We start from the raw sequence: 22,937 nt of genomic DNA, 5'->3' as shown, positions 1-22,937 counted from the left end.
CACATCCCACACTGCCCTAAACCCCACACTGTCCCCACATCCCACACTGTCCCCACATCCCACACTGTCCCCACATCCCACACTGCCCCACATCCCACGCTGCCCCACATCCCACGCTGCCCCACATCCCACACCGTCCCCACACCCCATACTGTCCCCACATCCCACACTGTCCCCACACCCACAATGTCCCCACATCCCACACTCTCCCCACATCCCACACTGTCCCCACATCCCACACTGCCCCACATCCCACGCTGCCCCACATCCCACGCTGCCCCACATCCCACACCGTCCCCACACCCCATACTGTCCCCACATCCCACACTGTCCCCACATCCCACACTGTCCCCACATCCCACACTGTCCCCACATCACACACTGCCCCACATCACACACTCCACATTGTCCCCGCACCCCACAATGTCCCCACATCCCACACTGTCCCCACATCCCACACTGTCCGCACACCCCACAATGTCCCCACATCCCACACTGTCCCCACATCCCACACTGTCCCCACATCACACACTTTCCCACATCACACACTCCACATTGTCCCCGCATCCCACACTGTCCCAGATCCCACACTGTCCCCACACCCCACACCGCCCCACATCCCACACTGTCCCCACATCCAACACTGCCCTAAACCCCACACTGTCCCAAAATCCCACACTGTCCCCACATCCCACACTGTCCCCACATCCCACACTGTCCCCACACCCCATTCTGTCCCACATTCCACACTGCCCCACACCCCATACTGTCCCACATCCCACAGTGCCCCACACCCCATACTGTCCCACATCCCTCACTGTCCCCACATCCCACGCTGCCCAACATCCCACACTGTTCCCACATCCCACACTGTCCCCACATCACACACTGTCCCCACATCCCACACTGTCCCCACATCCCACACTGTCCCCACACCCCACAATGTCCCCACATCCCACACTGTCCCCACATCCCACACTGTCCCCACACCCCACAATGTCCCCACATCCCACACTGTCCCCACATCCCACACTGTCCCCACACCCCACAATGTCCCCACATCCCACACTGTCCCCACATCCCACACTGCCCCACATCACACACTCCACATTGTCCCCGCACCCCACAATGTCCCCACATCCCACACTGTCCCCACATCCCACACTGTCACCACACCCCACAATGTCCCCACATCCCACACTGTCCCCACATCCCACACTGTCCCCACATCACACACTTTCCCACATCACACACTCCACATTGTCCCCGCATCCCACACTGTCCCACATCCCACATTGTCCCCACACCCCACACCGCCCCAGATTCCACACTGTCCCCACATCCCACACTGTGCAACATCCCACACTGCCCCACATCCCACACTGTCCCCACACCCCACACTGTCCCCACATCCCACACTGTCCCCACATCACACACTTTCCCACATCACACACTCCACATTGTCCCCGCATCCCACACTGTCCCAGATCCCACACTGTCCCCACACCCCACACCGCCCCAGATTCCACACTGTCCCCACATCCCACACTGCCCTAAACCCCACACTGTCCCCACATCCCACACTGTCCCCACATCACACACTGCCCCACATCCCACACTGTCCCCACATCCCACACTGTCCCCACATCCCACACTGCCCTAAACCCCACACCGCCCCAGATTCCACACTGTCCCCACATCACACACTGCCCCACATCCCACACTGTCCCCACATCCCACACTGCCCTAAACCCCACAATGTCCCCACATCCCACACTGTCCCCACACCCCATACTGTCCCACATCCCTCACTGTCCCCACATCCCACACTGTCCCCACATCCCACACTGTCCCCACATCCCACGCTGCCCAACATCCCACACTGTCCCCACATCCCACACTGTCCCCACATCACACACTGTCCCCACATCCCACACTGTCCCCACATCCCACACTGTCCCCACACCCCACAATGGCCCCACATCCCACACTGTCCCCACATCCCACACTGTCCCCACATCCCACACTGTGCCACATCCCACGCTGCCCCACATCCCACGCTGCCCCACATCCCACACTGTCCCCACACCCCATACTGTCCCCACATCCCACACTGTCCCCACATCCCACACTGTCCCCACATCACACACTGCCCCACATCACACACTCCACATTGTCCCCGCAACTCACAATGTCCCCACATCCCACACTGTCCCCACATCCCACACTGTCCCCACATCCCACTCTGTCCCCACACCCCACAATGTCCCCACATCCCACACTGTCCCCACATCCCACACTGTCCCCACATCACACACTTTCCCACATCACACACTCCACATTGTCCCCGCATCCCACACTGTCCCAGATCCCACACTGTCCCCACACCCCACACCGCCCCAGATTCCACACTGTCCCCACATCCCACACTGTGCAACATCCCACACTGCCCCACATCCCACACTGTCCCCACACCCCATTCTGTCCCACATTCCACCCTGCCCCACACCACATACTGTCCCACATCCCACACTGTCCCCACATCCCACACTGTCCCCACACCCCATACTGTCCCACATCCCACACTGTCCCCACATCCCACACTGCCCTAAACCCCACACTGTCCCCACATCACACACTGTCCCCACATCCCACACTGTCCCCACATCACACACTGCCCCACATCCCACACTGTCCCCACATCCCACACTGCCCTAAACCCCACACTGTCCCCACATCCCACACTGTCCCCACATCACACACTGCCCCACATCCCACACTGTCCCCACATCCCACACTGCCCTAAACCCCACACTGTCCCCACATCGCACACTGTCCCCACATCACACACTGCCCCACATCCCACACTGTCCCCACATCCCACACTGTCCCCACATCCCACACTGTCCCCACATTCCACACTGTCCCCACATCCCACATTGTCCCCACATCCCACACTGTCCCCACACCCCATTCTGTCCCACATTCCACACTGCCCCACACCCCATACTGTCCCACATCCCACACTGCCCCACACCCCATACTGTCCCACATCCCACACTGCCCCACAACCCATACTGTCCCACATCCCTCACTGTCCCCACATCCCACACTGTCCCCACATCCCACACTGTCCCCACACCCCACAATGGCCCCACATCCCACACTGTCCCCACATCCCACATTGTCCCCACATCCCACACTGCCCCACATCCCACGCTGCCCCACATCCCACGCTGCCCCACATCCCACACTGTCCCCACACCCCATACTGTCCCCACATCCCACACTGTCCCCACATCCCACACTGTCCCCACATCACACACTGCCCCACATCACACACTCCACATTGTCCCCGCACCCCACAATGTCCCCACATCCCACACTGTCCCCACATCCCACACTGTCCCCACACCCCACAATGTCCCCACATCCCACACTGTCCCCACATCACACACTTTCCCACATCACACACTCCACATTGTCCCCGCATCCCACACTGTCCCACATCCCACACTGTCCCCACACCCCACACCGCCCCAGATTCCACACTGTCCCCACATCCCACACTGTGCAACATCCCACACTGCCCCACATCCCACACTGTCCCCACACCCCACACTGTCCCCACATCCCACACTGTCCCCACATCACACACTTTCCCACATCACACACTCCACATTGTCCCCGCATCCCACACTGTCCCACATCCCACACTGTCCCCACATCCCACACTGCCCCACATCCCACACTGTCCCCACATCACACACTGCCCTCAACCCCACACTGTCCCCACATCCCACACTGTCCCCACATCACACACTGCCCTCAACCCCACACTGTCCCCACATCCCACACTGTCCCCACATCCCACACTGTCCCCACATCACACACTGCCCCACATCACACACTCCACATTGTCCCCACATCCCACACTGTCCCCACATCCCACACTGTCCCCACATCCCACACTGTCCCCACATCACACACTGCCCTCAACCCCACACTGTCCCCACATCCCACACTGTCCCCACATCCCACACTGTCCCCACATCACACACTGCCCCACATCACACACTCCACATTGTCCCCACATCCCACACTGTCCCCACATCCCACACTGTCCCCACATCCCACACTGTCCCCACACCCCATACTGTCCCACATCCCACACTGTCCCCACACCCCATTCTGTCCCACATTCCACACTGCCCCACACCCCATACTGTCCCACATCCCACACTGTCCCCACATCCCACACTGCCCTAAACCCCACACTGTCCCCACATCACACACTGTCACCACATCCCACACTGTCCCCACATCCCACACTGTCCCCACATCCCACACTGCCCCACATCCCACACTGTCCCCACATCCCACACTGTCCCCACATCCCACATTGTCCCCACATCCCACACTGCCCCACATCCCACACTGCCCCACATCCCACACTGTCCCCACACCCCATTCTGTCCCACATTCCACACTGCCCCACACCCCATACTGTCCCACATCCCACACTGCCCCACACCCCATACTGTCCCACATCCCTCACTGTCCCCACATCCCACACTGTCCCCACATCCCACACTGTCCCCACATCACACACTGTCCCCACATCCCACACTGTCCCCACATCCCACACTGTCCCCACACCCCACAATGGCCCCACATCCCACACTGTCCCCACATCCCACACTGTCCCCACATCCCACACTGTGCCACATCCCACGCTGCCCCACATCCCACGCTGCCCCACATCCCACACTGTCCCCACACCCCATACTGTCCCCACATCCCACACTGTCCCCACATCCCACACTGTCCCCACAACACACACTGCCCCACATCACACACTCCACATTGTCCCCGCAACTCACAATGTCCCCACATCCCACACTGTCCCCACATCCCACACTGTCCCCACATCCCACTCTGTCCCCACACCCCACAATGTCCCCACATCCCACACTGTCCCCACATCCCACACTGTCCCCACATCCCACGCTGCCCAACATCCCACACTGTCCCCACATCCCACACTGTCCCCACATCACACACTGTCCCCACATCCCACACTGTCCCCACACCCCACAATGGCCCCACATCCCACACTGTCCCCACATCCCACACTGTCCCCACATCCCACACTGCCCCACATCCCACGCTGCCCCACATCCCACGCTGCCCCACATCCCACACTGTCCCCACACCCCATACTGTCCCCACATCCCACACTGTCCCCACATCCCACACTGTCCCCACATCACACACTGCCCCACATCACACACTCCACATTGTCCCCGCACCCCACAATGTCCCCACATCCCACACTGTCCCCACATCCCACACTGTCCCCACACCCCACAATGTCCCCACATCCCACACTGTCCCCACATCCCACACTGTCCCCACATCACACACTTTCCCACATCACACACTCCACATTGTCCCCGCATCCCACACTGTCCCACATCCCACACTGTCCCCACACCCCACACCGCCCCAGATTCCACACTGTCCCCACGTCCCACACTGTGCAACATCCCACACTGCCCCACATCCCACACTGTCCCCACACCCCACACTGTCCCCACATCCCACACTGTCCCCACATCACACACTTTCCCACATCACACACTCCACATTGTCCCCGCATCCCACACTGTCCCACATCCCACACTGTCCCCACACCCCACACCGCCCCAGATTCCACACTGTCCCCACATCCCACACTGCCCCACATCCCACATTGTCCCCACATCCCACACTGCCCTAAACCCCACACTGTCCCCACATCCCACACTGTCCCCACATCTCACACTGCCCTAAACCCCACACTGTCCCCACATCCCACACTGTCCCCACATCACACACTGCCCCACACCCCACACTGTCCCCACATCCCACGCTGCCCCACATCCCACACTGTCCCCACACCCCATACTGTCCCCACATCCCACAATGTCCCCACATCCCACACTGTCCCCACATCCCACACTGTCCCCACATCACACACTTTCCCACATCACACACTCCACATTGTCCCCGCATCCCACACTGTCCCAGATCCCACACTGTCCCCACACCCCACACCGCCCCAGATTCCACACTGTCCCCACATCCCACACTGTGCAACATCCCACACTGCCCCACATCCCACACTGTCCCAACACCCCACACTGTCCACACATCGCACACTGCCCCACATCTCACACTGTCCTACAGCCACACTGTCCCCACACCCCACATTGTCCCCGCATCCCACACTGTCCCACATCCCACACTGCCCTAAACCCCACACTGTCCCCACATCCCACACTGTCCCCACATCCCACACTGCCCCACACCCCACACTGTCCACACATCGCACACTGCCCCACATCTCACACTGTCCTACAGCCACACTGTCCCCACACCCCACATTGTCCCCGCATCCCACACTGTCCCACATCCCACACTGCCCTAAACCCCACACTGTCCCCACATCCCACACTGTCCCCACATCCCACACTGTCCCCACATCTCACACTGTCTCCACACCCCATACTGTCCCACATTCCACACTGCCCCACATCTCACATTGTCCCACATCACACACTGCCCCATGTCACACGGCACCACATCCCACACTACCCCACACCCATCACTGCCCCACATCCCACTCTGCCACACATCCCACACTGTCCCCACATCCCACACAACCCATACTGCCAAACATCCCACACTGCCCCACATCCCACACTGTCCCCACACCCCACACTGCCCCACATCTCACACTGTCCCCCATGCCATACTGTCCCCACACCCAACACTGTCCCACATCCCACACTGTCCCCACATCCTACACTGTCCCCACACCCCACACTGCCCCACATCTCACACTGTCCCCCATGCCACACTGTCCCCACACCCAACACTGTCCCACATCCCACACTGCCCCACATCTCACACTGTCCCCCATCCCACACTGTCACCACACCCCATACTGCCCCACATCACACACTGCCCCATATCCCACACTACCCCACACCCATCACTGCCCCACATCCCACTCTGCCACACATCCCACACTGTCCCCACATCCCACACAACCCATACTGCCAAACATCCCACACTGCCCCACATCCCACACTGTCCCCACACCCCACCCTGCCCCACATCTCACACTGTCCCCCATCTCACACTGTCCCCACGCCCCACACTGTCCCACACCCCACAATGCCCACATCCCACACTGTCCCCACAGCCCACACTGCCTCACATCCCACTCCCCACACTGCCCCACACCCCACACTGTCCCCACACCCCACACTGCCCCACATCCCACACTGCCCCACACCCCACACAGCCCCACACCCCACATTGCCCCACACCCCACACAGCCCCACACCCAACACAGCCCCACACCCCACACTTCCCCACACCCCACACAGCCCCACATCACACACAGCCCCACATCACACACTGCCCCACATCCATCACTGTTGTTGTGGTTCTGTTCGCCGAGCTGGGAGTTTTTGTTGCAAACGTTTCGTCCCCTTTCTAGGTGACATCTTGGGAGTGCTTGGGAGCCTCCTGTGAAGCGCTTCTGTGCTGATTCCTTCGGCATTTATAGTGGTTTGAATCTGCCGCTTCCGGTTGTCAGTAGCTGTCCGCTGCAGTGGCCGGTATATAGGGTCTAGGTCGATGTGTCTGTTGATAGAATTTGTGGATGAGTGCCATGCTTCTAGGAATTCCCTGGCTGTTCTCTGTTTGGCCTGCCCTATAATAGTGGTGTTGTCCCAATCGAATTCGTGTTGTTTGTCATCTGAGTGTATGGCTACTAGCGATAGCTGGTCGTGTCGTTTCGTGGCTAGTTGGTGTTCATGGATGCGGGTTGTTAGCTGTCTTCCTGTTTGTCCTATGTAGTGTTTTGTGCAGTCCTTGCATGGGATTTTGTACACTACGTTGGTTTTGCTCATGCTGGGTATCGGGTCCTTTGTCCTGGTGAGTTGTTGTCTGAGGGTGGCTGTTGGTTTGTGTGCTGTTGTGAGTCCTAGTGGTCGCAGCAGTCTGGCTGTCAGTTCAGAAATGCTCCTGATGTATGAGAGTGTGGCCAGTCCTTTGGGTTGTGGCATGTCCTCATTTCGTTGTCTTTCCTTAAGGCATCTGTTGATGAAATTGCGGGGGTATCCGTTCTTGGTGAATACCTTGTATAGGTGTTCTTCTTCCTCTTTTTGTAGTTCAGGTGTGCTGCAGTGTGTTGTGGCCCTTTTGAATAATGTCCTGATGCAACATCGTTGTGTGTGTTGGGGTGGTTGCTTTCATAGTTCAGGACTTGGTCTGTGTGTGTGGCTTTACTGTATACCTTCGTTGTGAATTCTCCGTTCGGTGTTCTTTATACCATCACGTCTAGGAATGGGAGTTGGTTGTCCTTTTCTTCCTCTCTCATGAATCGGATTCCTGTGAGTGTGGCGTTGATGATCCGGTGTGTGTTCTCTATTTCTGTGTTTTTAATGATTACAAAGGTGTCATCCACATATCTGACCCAGAGTTTGGGTTGTAATTGCGTTAGAACTGTTTTTTCTAACCTTTGCATTACTGCTTCTGCTATGAGTCCGGAGATCGGTGAGCCCATGGGTGTTCCGTTGATTTGTTCATATATCTGGTTGTTGAATGTGAAGTGTGTTGTGAGGCATAGGTCCAGTAGTTTAAGTTTGCCGTCTTTGTTAATAGGTTCAGCGTCCTGTTGTCTGTTGTGTATGTCCAGCAGGTTGGATATTGTTTCTCTGGCTAGGGTTTTGTCAATAGAAGTGAACAGTGCCGTTACATCGAATGATTTAACATGGTCTCATTCGATGTAAAAAGAGGAAGAAGAGCACCCATACAATGTATTCACCAAGAACGGATACCCCCGCAATTTCATCAACAGATGCCTTAAGGAAAGACAACGAAATGAGGACATGCCACAACCCAAAGGACTGGCCACACTCCCATACATCAGGAGCATTTCTGAACTGACAGCCAGACTGCTGCGACCACTAGGACTCATAACAGCACACAAACCAACAGCCACCCTCAGACAACAACTCACCAGGACAAAGGACCCGATACCCAGCATGAGCAAAACCAACGTAGTGTACAAAATCCCATGCAAGGACTGCACAAAACACTACATAGGACAAACAGGAAGACAGCTAACAACCCGCATCCTTGAACACCAACTAGCCACGAAACGACACAACCAGCTATCGCTAGTAGCCATACACTCAGATGACAAACAACACGAATTCGGTTGGGACAACACCACTATTATAGGGCAGGCCAAACAGAGAACAGCCAGGGAATTCCTAGAGGCATGGCACTCATCCACAAATTCTATCAACAGACACATCGACCTAGACCCTATATACCGGCCACTGCAGCGGGCAGCAACTGACAATCGGAAGCGGCAGATTCAAACCAATATAAATGCCGGAGGAATCAGCACAGAAGCGCTTCACAGGAGGCTCCCAAGCACTGAAGATATCACGTAGAAAGGGGACTAAATGTTTGCAACAAAAACTCCCAGCTCGGCGAACAGAACAACAACAACGAGCACCTGAGCTACAAATCTTCTCACAAACTTTGAATCCATCACTGTCTCCACACCCCACTCTGCCCCACATCTCACAATGTCGCCACATCCCACACTGTCCCCACATCCCACACTGTCCCCACACCCCACACTGTCCCCACACCCCACACTGCCCCACATCTCACAATGTCGCCACATCTCACAATGTCGCCACAGCCCACACTACCCCACATCCCACACTATCCCCACACCCCATACTGTTCCCACACCCCATACTGTCCCCACATCTCACACAGCCCCACATCCTATACTGCCCCACACACCACACTGCCCCACATCCCATACTGTCCCCACATCTCACACAGCCCCACATCTCACACTGCCCCACATCCCACACCGCTCCACACACCACACTGTCCCCACATCCCACACTGTCCCCACATTCCACACCCCACACTGCCTTACATCCCACACTGCCCCTCATCCCACAATGCACCACTCCCCACACCTCCCCACATCCTATAATGCACCACTCCCCAAACTGCCCCACATCCCACAATGCACCACTCCCCACACTGTCCCACATTTCACATTAGCCAACATCACACACTGCCCTACATCCCACACTGTTCCACATCGGACACTGCCCCACATCCCACACTGCCCTACACCCCACACTGTCCCACATCGGACACTGTCCCACATCCCACACTGCTCCACAACCCATACTGCCCAACATCCCACACTGCCCCACATCCCACACTGCCCCACATCTCACACTGTCCCACATCCCACACTGTCCCCACATCCCACACTGTCCCACATCGGACACTGTCCCACATCCCACACTGTCCCAAACCCCACACTGTCCCACATCGGACACTGTCCCACATCCCACACTGTCCCAAACCCCACACTGCCCCACATCACACACTGTCCCACATCACACACCGTCCCCACATCACATTCTGTCCCCACATCCCACACTGTCCCCACGTCCCACACTGTCCCAAACCCCACACTGTCCCCACATCCCATGCTGTCCCACATCACACATTGTCCCCACATCCCACATTGTCCCATATCCCACACTGTCCCCACATCCCACACTGCCCCATATCCCACACTGCCCCACATCCTACACTGCCCCACACACCACACTGCCCCACATTGCACACTGTCCCCACATCACACACTGTCCCACATCTCACTCTGTCCCCACATCCCACGCTGTCCCACATCACACATTGTCCCCACATCCCACATTGTCCCATATCCCACACTGTCCCCACATCACACACTGCCCCATATCACAAACTGCCCAACATCTCACACAGCCCCACATCTCACACTGCACCACATCCCACACTGCCACACACCCCACACTGCCCAACACACCACACTGCCCCACATCTACACTGCCCACATCCCACACAGCCCCACATCCCACACAGCCCCACATCCCACACTGCCCCATATCCCACACTGTCACACACCCCACACTGTCCAACATACCACATTGCCCAACACCCTACTCTGCCCCACATCCCGCAATCCACCACACCCCACACTGTCCCACATCCCATGCTGTCCACATCCCTGCCCCACACCCCACACAGCCCCACATCCCACACTGCCCCATATCTCACACTGTCCCACATTCCACTCTACCCCACAGCTCACATTGGGAGCTTTCCACACTTGACACATCCCACATTGGCCAATATCCCACAATGGGGTCATGTTTTCGATATTTTCGAATCAGCCGGTTGTGAGATATTACAATACACCTGTGGAGCAGGGAAGACGTATACTGGGGCATGGATTCATGTTCTAAACCTGGCCTTGTCTGACTCTGGGCCACCTCCTCAACCACGTCACATCCTAGACACTGACATAGTGGGCTGAATGGCCTCTACCTGTGCTAGATCGCAGTATGATTCTGTAAATTAAAGCTTTTTATCACAGGGCTCTTTTACACAGGAATGCCCTGTGTTGTATGCTCTGTGTTATGCACTCTATAATATCTGTCTCTTGTTATGTATCCCATTATCCTTGTTCTGTGAGGGATGCTCTGTGATATATATCTTGTGATATCTGATGATGGTGCCTCATTTCATGAGTCAGTGCTCCATTTGGCATGTATCCCTTCCTCTCCCACTGATGCTACATATGCTACATTTTCTCCACTTTGTTAAGGAATGGAGAGATTGTCGGTTTGGGTCTGGTTCATTAGGCCTTGGGAATCTTACTGCTTATTCTGACCCTTTATAAGCTTCTCTGTCTCTCTCCATTTCTCTCCTTTTAAAGTTCAGGCTGCCTCTGAGACTAACTTGCCCATTGGAGAGTCTCCATTTGCCATCTGGAGTTAGATTTTTCCGATTATTATCCTGTGAAATGCATTGCATTTTCTGCAACTTTATATCTTGTTGTTATTGACAGTTATCCAGTAACAAATTGTCTGTGACAGGCCAGCACAACATCTGGTTTGGCTATAACCTCCTGAGAGCCACGTTGCTTGTTACTATTAACTGTAACAGAGTCACACAATTAGGTGGTGTCAAAGTAACACATTAACAAAGAGGAATGATATCAGCCAAGGATTTGAGGCACTGATATTGGTTGCAGGAAGGGCACTGAAGTGATACAGTTACATCCCTGGACTGAATAATTCAGTGAAGCAACTCCAGACCATCCCAGGCAACATCCTGGTGAGTCTCCTCTGCAGCCCCTCCAGTGCAATCACATCCTTCCCATAGCGTGGTGACCAGAACTGCGCACAGTTTTCCAGCTGTGGCCTAACTGTGGGTGGCACGGTGGCACAGTGGTTAGCACTGCTGCCTCACAGTGCCAGAGATGTGGGTTCAATTCCCGACTCAGGCAACTGACTGTGTGGAGTTTGCACATTCTCCCCGTGTCTATGTGCCACGTGTCTACGTGGGTTTCCTCTGGGTGCTCCAGTTTCCTCCCACAGTCCAAAGATGTGCAGGTTAGGTGAATTCGCTATGCTAAATTGCCCGTAGTGTTAGGTAAAGGGGTAAATGTAGGGAATGGGGGGGGGCGGGTCGTTGTGGACTTGTTGGGCCGAAGGGCCTGTTTCCACGTTGTAAGTAATCTAATCTAATCCAACTGCAGTTCTGTACTGCTCCAATATAACTTCCTGTTCTTATCATCTAAGCCTCAACTGATAAAGACAAGCATCCCAGACGCCTTCTTAACTACTAGCTCTGCCACCTTCAGGGGTCTGTGGACAAATACCACAAGCTCCTTCTGTTCCTCTGAATTTTCTATTCCTGCCATGCATTGAGTACTCCCTTTTTTTACATTTGTCCCTCCTCCCACTTTTACAACAGCATGAAGTTCTGAAGTCCTCCAGTTATAGTCATAGAGTCATAGAGATGTACAGCATGTAAATAGACCCTTCGGTCCAACCTGTCCATGCCGACCAGATATCCCAACCCAATCTAGTCCCACCTGCCAGCACCTAGCCCAAATCCCTCCAAACCCTTCCTATTCATATATCCATCCAGATGCCTCTTAGATGTTGCAATTGTACCAGCCTCCACCACATCCTCTGGCAGCTCATTCCATACACGTACCACCCTCTGCGTGAAAAAGTTGCCCCTTGGGTCTCTTTTATATTTTTCCCCTCTCACCCTAAACCTATGCCCTCTAGTTCTGGACTCCCTGACCCCAGGGAAAAGACTTTGCCTATTTATCCTATCCATGCCCCTCATAATTTTGTAAAGGTCTATAAGGTCACCTTTAAGCCTCCGACGGTCCAGGGAAAACAGCCCCAGCTTGTTCAGCCTCTCCCTGTAGCTCAAATCCTCCAACCTTGGCAATATCCTTCTAAATATTTTCTGAACCCTTTCAAGTTTCACAACATCTTTCCAATAGGAAGGAGACCAGAGTTACACACAATATTCCAATATTGGCCTAACCAATGTCTTGTACAGCCGCAACATGACCTCCTAACTCCTGTACTCAATACTCTGACCAATAAAGGAAAGCATACCAAACGCCTTCTTCACTATCCTATCTACCTGCGACTCCGCTTTCAATGAGCTATGAACCTGCACTCCAAGGTCTCTTTGTTCAGCAACACTCCCTAGGGCATTACCATTAAGTGTGTAAGTCCTGCTAAGATTTGCTTTCCCAAAGTGCAGCACCTTGCATTTATCTGAATTAAACTCCATCTGCCACTTCTCACTACCTATTGGCCCATCTGGTCAAGATCCTGTTGTAATCTGAGATAACCCTCTTCGCTGTCCACTACACCGAAGAGGCTATATCAGAATCGAAAGATCAACTTTGCTTCCCTCTCCAAGGTTCCTTTATTTTTCACTCTCTCATCGCTGGCTGGAGCAGCATTTCTAGCCCATCCCCAATTGCCCAGAGAGCAGTTGAAAGTCACTTACATTGCTATGGGCCTGGAGTCACTTGTAGGCCAGACCAGGTAAGGACAGCAGTTTCCTTCCCTGAATGACATGACTCAGATGGGGGGCTTTTAAACCACAAAATCAATAACAGTTGCCATGAGGCTAGCTTTTCATTTCAAATTTTCCTGATAAGACTCAAATTTCACCATCAGGCTTGGTGGGATATGAACCTGGGTTCCCCATGACATCAACCCAGGGTCCTGGGTAATTAGGCCAGTAGCATTATCACCACACCGCTGCCTCCCTAATGATACAGTTGCTGCTTTTGTCCAGCATTTTTGATTCTGATTTCAAATCTGCAGCATCCTTCACTTCAGACAGCCAGGGAAATCTAGAGCTGAATGCTTTCTGCTACTCACTGGGAGATTGTCTGAATTTTACTCCTTGGCAAGTTAAACTGTCACCAGATTGTGAATGTGAGCTGCAGGATATCCAAACCAATCAGATGTGGAAAGTCTGGCTGTAATAATCCTCTGAATGGACAATAATGGACTCACTGCAGCTTTGACTGGCGGTCAAGTCAGAGCTATGAACAGGCTGTCCCTTTCTGGTGATGTTAGTGAGTGCTAAAATGACCTTTCTTATGGTGAGGACCTGCCATGTTGACAGGGCCCCTGGGAAAGCCAGATATGGCAACTACACCCCTTTCAAATCATCAGCTCACAACATCTCATCTGAAACCCCCATGTCCAGAGACGTAAGCATCACACCACGGCAAATCTACCGTGCATCAATTCTTTACGTGAATAGGCCGCACTCTTGTCTTGCTTTACATTCCTGTTGGGGCCACTGCAGGAGAAGCAGAGAGTAGGTCTGGTCAGAGTAAACAAAGAAACGTTCCATTTCCAATGTTCAACTCGCCCACATCAGTCAAGAATTTGGAGCGCGAGTGTTTAAAATTAAGACAACAAGGAAAACATAAGCTTCTGGAGAAACTCCGCAGGTTGAGCAGCATCTGCGGAGAGAGAGCACAGAGTTAACGCTTTGGGTCCAGCAATCCTACTTCAAATCACAGAAGTAATTTCACAACTTTTTTATTTTAACATTACGATATTTGGCTGCCCCTTATCTCCCTGATGAACTGGATGATGTTTTTAATTGATGTGGCTTGGGTAGAGTTTGAGTTATTTATGACCACTCACTGTTGCGATAAGTTTTGAGGTCTATTTGAATTCATATTGCATCCACAGTTTTCGGAATTCAACGCCTCTCCAGTTTGACCCTGAGTCCCAACAAAGAACCAAGTTTCTATCTCCCCCCATTTCTTCTTTCTGTTGCGTCCTGACCTCCAAACATCATTTCAATTGCAAAGCGCAGAGCACAGAGATTTCAATGTCGATGCACATTTAACAAACATCAAAACAAGTGCTAGTCAGGCAGGCACTCCAGCTGAGATATTTTCGAATCCTCCTTCTGATAATCATCATTCAGAGAAGTGGCGCATGGAACTTATCTCTGGAAAGTGTGAGGTGATACACTTTGAAAGGAGTAGTCTGATAAGGAAGTGTTTGATTAATGACACAGAAATCCTGTCCATAGTGTCTGTCCACAGATCTCCAAAGGCAGAAGGGTCTGTTAGTTGGATGGTGAAAAGGCCAGATGGGACACTTGCCTTTCTCAATCAAAGCAGAGATTTCAAAAGCATGTTGGGAGTTATATCAAAGTTTGGTGAGATCAGAGCTCGAGTACTGTGTGCAGTTCTGGTCACCACATTATAGAAATTACATGATTGCACTGAAGGGGGTGCAGAAGAGATTCACCAAGATGCTGCCTGGGGACGGAAAGTTTAAGGGATGAGGAAAGATTGGATAAGCCTAGGTTGTTTTCATTGGAACAGAGAAGCCTGAGGGAGTGACCTGATTGAGAGTTGTGGAAGATGATGGTCAGAGTGGCTTAGGAGTAACTGTTCCCCTGAGTTGAAAGGTCAGTTGAAGAGCACTGTTCTACACTGATCAGAAATGTTAGCACATACCTCTGGATCAGATAGGACCTGAGGGGAAGGAGGTGATGAGTCGAAACTTCTAGATTTTTCTGCTGATCGTGTAAATAAACTCTTTATGATATCATGTGTTGACATCCTCACTCTAATTTAGGGTGGTGACTAAACCCCTCTCACCCGGGTGGGGAAATGGGGCTGGGGGAGTGGGAGAGGGGTTGTAGTCCATGGAATGGAGGATTTTCTCTCTATCTACCAAGAAATTCTTTGCTCAGCTCAATTATATTGTCTCTTAATCTGCCATTCTCAAGAGAGGATGAGCTGCGTCTATGCGGCCTGCCCTGGTAATTGAACATTTCGAGCCCTATTTGAGTTGACACAATTCACTGCTGTCATGACTCACCAGGGATGGAGTGCTCTAAATTAAACCCCATTGTTCCCCGAGTCATCACACTTGATACAACCATCAAGTTTATTAAATTTTACCTGACTTTCTCATACAGGTTAAACAAAGATATGTACCAGTTTTGTTTTATTAACAAGAATTCATGATTTATGATAATCACACTGTTCTTATAATGGCAAAACGTGGGCCAGATGAATTGTTAATCTGTAACTGTATAAATTAAACAAGGACAGGAAAAAGAAGTAGGATTTTTCATTTGTGTAACTTAAACGTTCCCTGTTTCAAAACTCATTCCACCCAGCTACCCCACACACTAATAAACACACAAGAATACACTGACACACAGACACGGATACCCACACACAGACACAAACATGTACACACAGTCGCACACACATGTACAGATATACACACACAGACACATGTACACACATACGGATATACAGAGAGGCATACACACAAGTACACACACACATACATGCAGACATACAGACAAACACAATGTCACATACACAGACATGCACAACACAGATACACATAGACACAGACACATTTGCACTCACAGAAACATACATACACACACAAAAACACAAACCACTGACACACACACACACACACACACACACACACACAGGCACACAGACACATGCACACACAGGTACACAGACACACACGCATGCATATACACATACATACACATGTACACTCATACACAGTCACACACACGCTTACACACACAGACACACAAACACATGCACACACAGAAACACACATATACACACAGATGTACTCAGAAGCAAGTATGTACAGAAAGACACGCGCACACGGACACATGCATAAACAGACACACACGCAAAGACACGCAAACACGTGCGCACACAGATATACACAGACACCTGCACACATACATGCACATACACACAGACTTATGTACACACACATACATGCACACATACACCCACAGGGTCACACAAACAGACACACAGAATTAGACACAAATATTCCTCTGTCCTTTTCCTTTCTTTGGTAATATTGAAATATTATTCCACAGTGATGATCAGTCTTTAGTTAATTGGTTGGACTTGGGTCTTTTTCCTGTGAACTTTAATATTCTTCCCTTCAGCGGCTTTGAATGTAGTTTGGGGACTTGATGTTCACAGACGGATGAGGAGGGCGATTGTTCAGAGCAAGGGACAGAGAGAGAGAGAGAGGGAGCTTCTCTCTTCTTCTGTCTTATTCCACTCCCCCCTACCCACCCAGGGTCTGTGTTAAATGGCAGCTAGTCCACCCAGAGGGTTTGCCAATTGAAAAGCCAATCCGAAGACTGTATCTGGGTAGAATTGCCCTGGGTGCGCACCCACGCCCGCCCACACAGCCACTTTGTCTGCAATTCATCGTCCCATGATTTCAATGAGGTCACATTATATTTACAACTTACAATCTGCTCCAGGAGCTTGCCTTTGAAACTGCACGCATCATCTTACACAGTTTCCTTGGTTTAAAGCAACACCTTTTTCCATTTTTAGTCCACAGTCCAAACCGAAACTGAAGTAGGTTTTACATTATATTAGGGAACAATGGGCCTTATTAGTACATTGTGCATAAAGGTAAGGCTACAGAACAGCAAGCTCTGAACTAAACAAGCTAACAGGCTCCAGGCACGTGACTGGATTATGGGATCATCGACAGAGCTGTCAAACAATACAGAAGCTTCAACAGCAGTACAATCTCAACATGGAACTGGGAGGTGAACCTCCTGTATCCTGGTGCAGATTCCCAAGCAGATTCCCAAGGTTACCTAGCTATGCCCCCTTCCCAGTGAGATACCACCAGCTGGCCCCCCTCCCATGCTCTCACACCATCCAGACACACCAAGCATTCACAATCTGCCCCATAGCCAGGCATGTGTATACCACTCAGTTTCATGGAGGTCATCACCGTGAAACGAATGCTGGCTGCCCCCAGGCAGGAAGCTGTTCCTGGATATTAAGAATGTCGAGTCATTTGTCACTTGTATTTACATTTGATTTTCATTTATAATAAATCAACCAAGCTCAGCTTAACTGGATCCGAACATTTTAAATACCGAAGGGGTTCTTACACATCATGTTGTCTGTGAGTTCAGTGTCATTGCAATTGGTTCATGATAAGTAAAGTTATTTGCTTACTCTGGACAATTGTTTAAATTGAGAAAGGTCACTGCCTATTTATCATAGCCACAGGCGTACTTGTATAGACCCCAGTCAGCTCTGGGATTGTGATACCTTTATACAGTCTTTCCAAGGGTGGTGGTACTGTGTCACAGCTTCAGCAACCTGGGTTCAATCCCAGCCTTGGGCGATTGCCTGTGTGAAGTTTGCGCATTCTCCTTGGTTGACCTGCCTTGGTGAGACTGCACCTAGAGTTCTGTTTGCAGTTTTGGTTTCTTCATACAGTACAGAAACAGACCCTTCAGTCCAACTCTTCTATGCTGACCTGGTTTCCAAAATAAACTAGTCCCATCTACTTACATTTGGCCCATATCCCTTCCTATTCATGTACCTATCCAAATGTCTTGGAAGTGTTGTACCTGCATTGACAACCTCCTTTGGCAGTTCATTCCAAATAGCAACCACGTTTTTTTGAAAAAGTTATCCCTTTCTCCTGTCACCTTAAAAATATGCCCTCTAGTTTTGGACTCCACAACTCTAGGGAAAAGACCTTTGCTATTCTCCCTATCTATGCCCCTCATGATTTTATAAACCTCTCAAAGATCAGCCCTCAACCCCCTATGCTCCAGAGGAAAACATTCCCAGTCTATCCAGTGTCTCCATATAACCCATCCCTTCTAACCTACCATTAACTGTATAAATCCTGCCCTGGTTTACCTTATGAAAATGCATCACCTCACATTTATCTTCATTAAATTCCATCTTCCATTCCCCAGCCCACTGGCCCAATTGATCGAAATCCCTTTGTAATCTTAGATAACCTACTTCACTGTCTACTATATCACCAATTTTGGTGTCATCCGCAAACTTACTAACCAGGCTCCCTATATTCTCATCAAAGTCATTTGTAGAAATGACAAACAACAGAGGACCCAGTAATAATCTATCAGAGGAAGGATGTTCTGACTATGGAGAGAGTGTAATAAAGGTTTACCAGACTCATTCCTGGGATGACAGGACTGATGTATAAAGAGAGACTGGATCAGTTAAGACCATATACAATATGGAGTTTAGAGGAATGAGGAGATGAACCTCATAGAAATACAAGAGGTTCTAACAGGACCAGACAGAGTAAACACAGGAAGGATGTTCTTAATGACTAGGGAGTCCAGAATCTGTGGTCAATGTCTAAGGATACGGGGTCAACCATTTTGGACTGAGACGAGGAGAAATGTCTTCACTCAGAGAGTGGTGAACCTGTCGAATTCTCTGCCTCAGAGAGTGGCTGAGATCAAAGCATTGAATATTTTCAAAGAGTTAGATATGGTTCTTAAGGCTAAAGGGATCAAAGGATATGGGGATAAAGTGGGAATAGTGTAATGAGTGGGACAATCGGCCATGATCATGTTGAACAACGGAGCAAACTCCTATTTTCTAGGTGTCGATGAAATGGGGAGACTGTGGTGGTCATGATAATGTCATTTGATCAGCAATCTGGGGCGCATGGTCTGCGGAAAATGTTCAAATCCTGTCACGGTATTTAATTCTAATTCAACAATCAAATTTGAATTAGGGTGGCACGGTGGCACAGTGGTTAGCACTGCTGCCTCACAGTGTCAGGAACTCGGATTCACTTCCCGCCTCAGGCGACTGTCTATGTGGCATTTGCACATTCTCCCCGTGTCTGCGTGGGTTTCCTCTGGGTGCTCCGGTTTCCTCCCACAGTCCAAAAATGTGCAGGTCAGGTGAGTTGGCCATGCTAAATTGCCCGTAGTGTTAGGTGCATTAGTCAGGATTAAATGTAGGGGGGTGGGTTGCTCTGCGGAGGGTCGGTGTGGACTTGTTGGGCCGAAGGGCCTGTTTCCACACTGTAGGGAATTCAGGCTCAGTGAAAGGGACATGAAACTATCATTGATTATTGCCCTTTAGTGGGGCAACCCCGGTCTGACCAACATGTGACTCCAGACCCACCGCAATGTGGTTGACCCTTAACTGTCCTGGCTGAGCCACTCAGTTCAAGAGCAATACGGCACTAGCTCTAAATACCTATTTTGCTCACATCCCAGGAACAAGACCAAAATGAGCCGAAAGCTTGGTGAGATATGTGTTTAAATTTTCCTTTTTTTCTACAAGGGAGTGACCTCTATTCAGTTTCAATGCAATTACAAACCTGCAACTGTAATGTCTTGAGACAACATCCCTGTTACTTGATCCCAGCAATGGTTGCTACACAACTGGAGCCATATGTGTGTTTGGCAGATAGCGAGAGAGAATGACAAAGGTGAAATAGTGTTTAAACAAGGAAGGAAGCTTTTCTCCACATTAGGTGCTCCAGTGGATTGCTGCCTTGGAACTGGGTTCACAGACATTGCTCAAGGGCCCAGGTGTCTGTCTAAAATGTCACAGGGCTGTGAAGAGGAAATTGCCTGGATTTGAGAGCCTGGGGGTGAAGGACCCAGTTTGCTCACTTCAGCCCTTGCTTCTCGGTTCCAAGACACGGTTGTGGTAGATACAGAACAAGTTCAATTCTGGAAAACCAAGTGACAGAATGAGTACAAGGATGGGCTTCATGTCACATCGGACACTAATTCTCATGTTTGACCCTGTCACAGAGCTTTGGAAGCACAGCAGCAACCATCAGCCAGTCTTTTCTGTATGTTAGCATCGTATTGTACTCATCCAGGCTTATTACTAGAAGGTTGGTTCTGATATGGGATGCATTTGAACACGAACAGGCTTGTAGTAATGCAGTCTCCAGGTTAATGATATTGAAGTTGCAATCTTTGCCCCTGCTGTGTTGAGAGGTCCTCCCGTCCTCCCCCAGGTTTTGATGCGGTACCACCTTTTGTCAGCTTCAGTCGGCTCAGGCACGAACAAATATTTCTGTCCTCCACCCAAAACCATTTGAAGTTTGAAGCCAGCTCCATTCACAGTGAGGTCCTTTCACACCCCAGATAGGTTCAACTGGCTCCTTTATGGCTCTCTTTGTTAGGTTTTGAGTCCATGGATACAGAATCTCATTGGTTTTGAGGTTTTCTAATGCTGTCTGCAAACCACAGGAGTGACATATTTCACAAAAAGATTTTTATTTTGTCAGTCCAGAATGTTCTAGAGTCTTGAGATGACTCTGAGGTGATGCAAAAATTGGAAGAGTTCAGCGGCTATCTTCGAGTCCCCTGTTTCAAACGATGGCAGTTCCAGAATGTTCTACACTGAATACAATCCTAATTTAAAGTAAGGAATGTGATATGCCTTTGCTAGGCAAAACATGAACACAGCTCCCCAAGTACCTCCTCCCTAATTTCATCTCACTAATTACATCCCTAGCAACTCCCTACCATCCCAACTCCCTGTCACACACTCCACTCTGCTAGTACCTCTTCACAAAAATACTCTCTTACTTCCCCCTCCCCAGGCACTCAAAGACCCCACTCCTTCCCAGGGATAGAACATAGACATAGATCAATACAGTACAGGCCCTTCGGCCCTCGATGTTGTGCCAGCCTTCAATCCTATTCTAAGATCAGACTAACCTACATACTCATTGTACTAACTTTCATGTTCTTATCCAAGAGTCGTTTAAATGACTCTACTGTCTGGATCTATCTGGCTCTACTGCCACAGCTAACAGTGCATTCCACACACCCACCACTCTCTGAGTAAAGAACCAATCTCTGACATTTTCCCTAAACCTTCTTCCAATTACCTTAAAATTATGCCCCCTTGTGATAGACATTTCTGCCATGGAAAAAGGTATCCACTCTATCTATGCCTCTCAATTTCTTGTACACCTCTATCAAGCCACCTCTCATCCTCTTCGCTCTAATGAGAAAAGCCCTAGCTCCCTCAACCTTTCTTCATAAGACATGCCTTCCAGTCCAGGCAGCATCCTGGTAAATCTCCTCTGTACCCTCTCTGAAGTTTCCACATCCTTCCTGTAATGAGGTGACCAGAACTGAACACAGTATTCCAAGTGTAGCCTAACCAGGATTCTGTAGAGGTGCAGCATAACCTCACAGCCCCTTAAACTCAATCCCCTTGCTAATGAAAGCCAACAGACTACATGTCTTCTTAACAACCCTATCACCCTGGGTGGCAACTTTGTTCCTCCACACTGCCAAGAATCCTGCCTTTAGCCCTACAATCTGCATTCAAATTTGATCTTCCAAAGTGAATGACTTCCCACTTTTCCAGTTTGAACTCCACCTGCCACTTATCAGCCCAGTTCTGCATACTGCCAATGCTTCATTACAACCTACCCTCCACACTACCCACCACTCCACCAATCTTTGTGTCACTGGCAAAGTTACTAACTGACCCTTCCACTTCTTCATCCAAGTCATTTATTTAAAAAGTCACAAAGTGCAGAGGTGCCAGAACCGATCCCAGTGGGACACCGCTGGTCACCGAGCTCCAGGCGGAATACTCTCCATCTACCACC

Source organism: Hemiscyllium ocellatum, chromosome 14 (genome assembly GCF_020745735.1).
Source record: "Hemiscyllium ocellatum isolate sHemOce1 chromosome 14, sHemOce1.pat.X.cur, whole genome shotgun sequence".
NCBI lineage: Eukaryota > Metazoa > Chordata > Chondrichthyes > Orectolobiformes > Hemiscylliidae > Hemiscyllium > Hemiscyllium ocellatum.
This window is presented reverse-complemented; position numbering follows the sequence as displayed.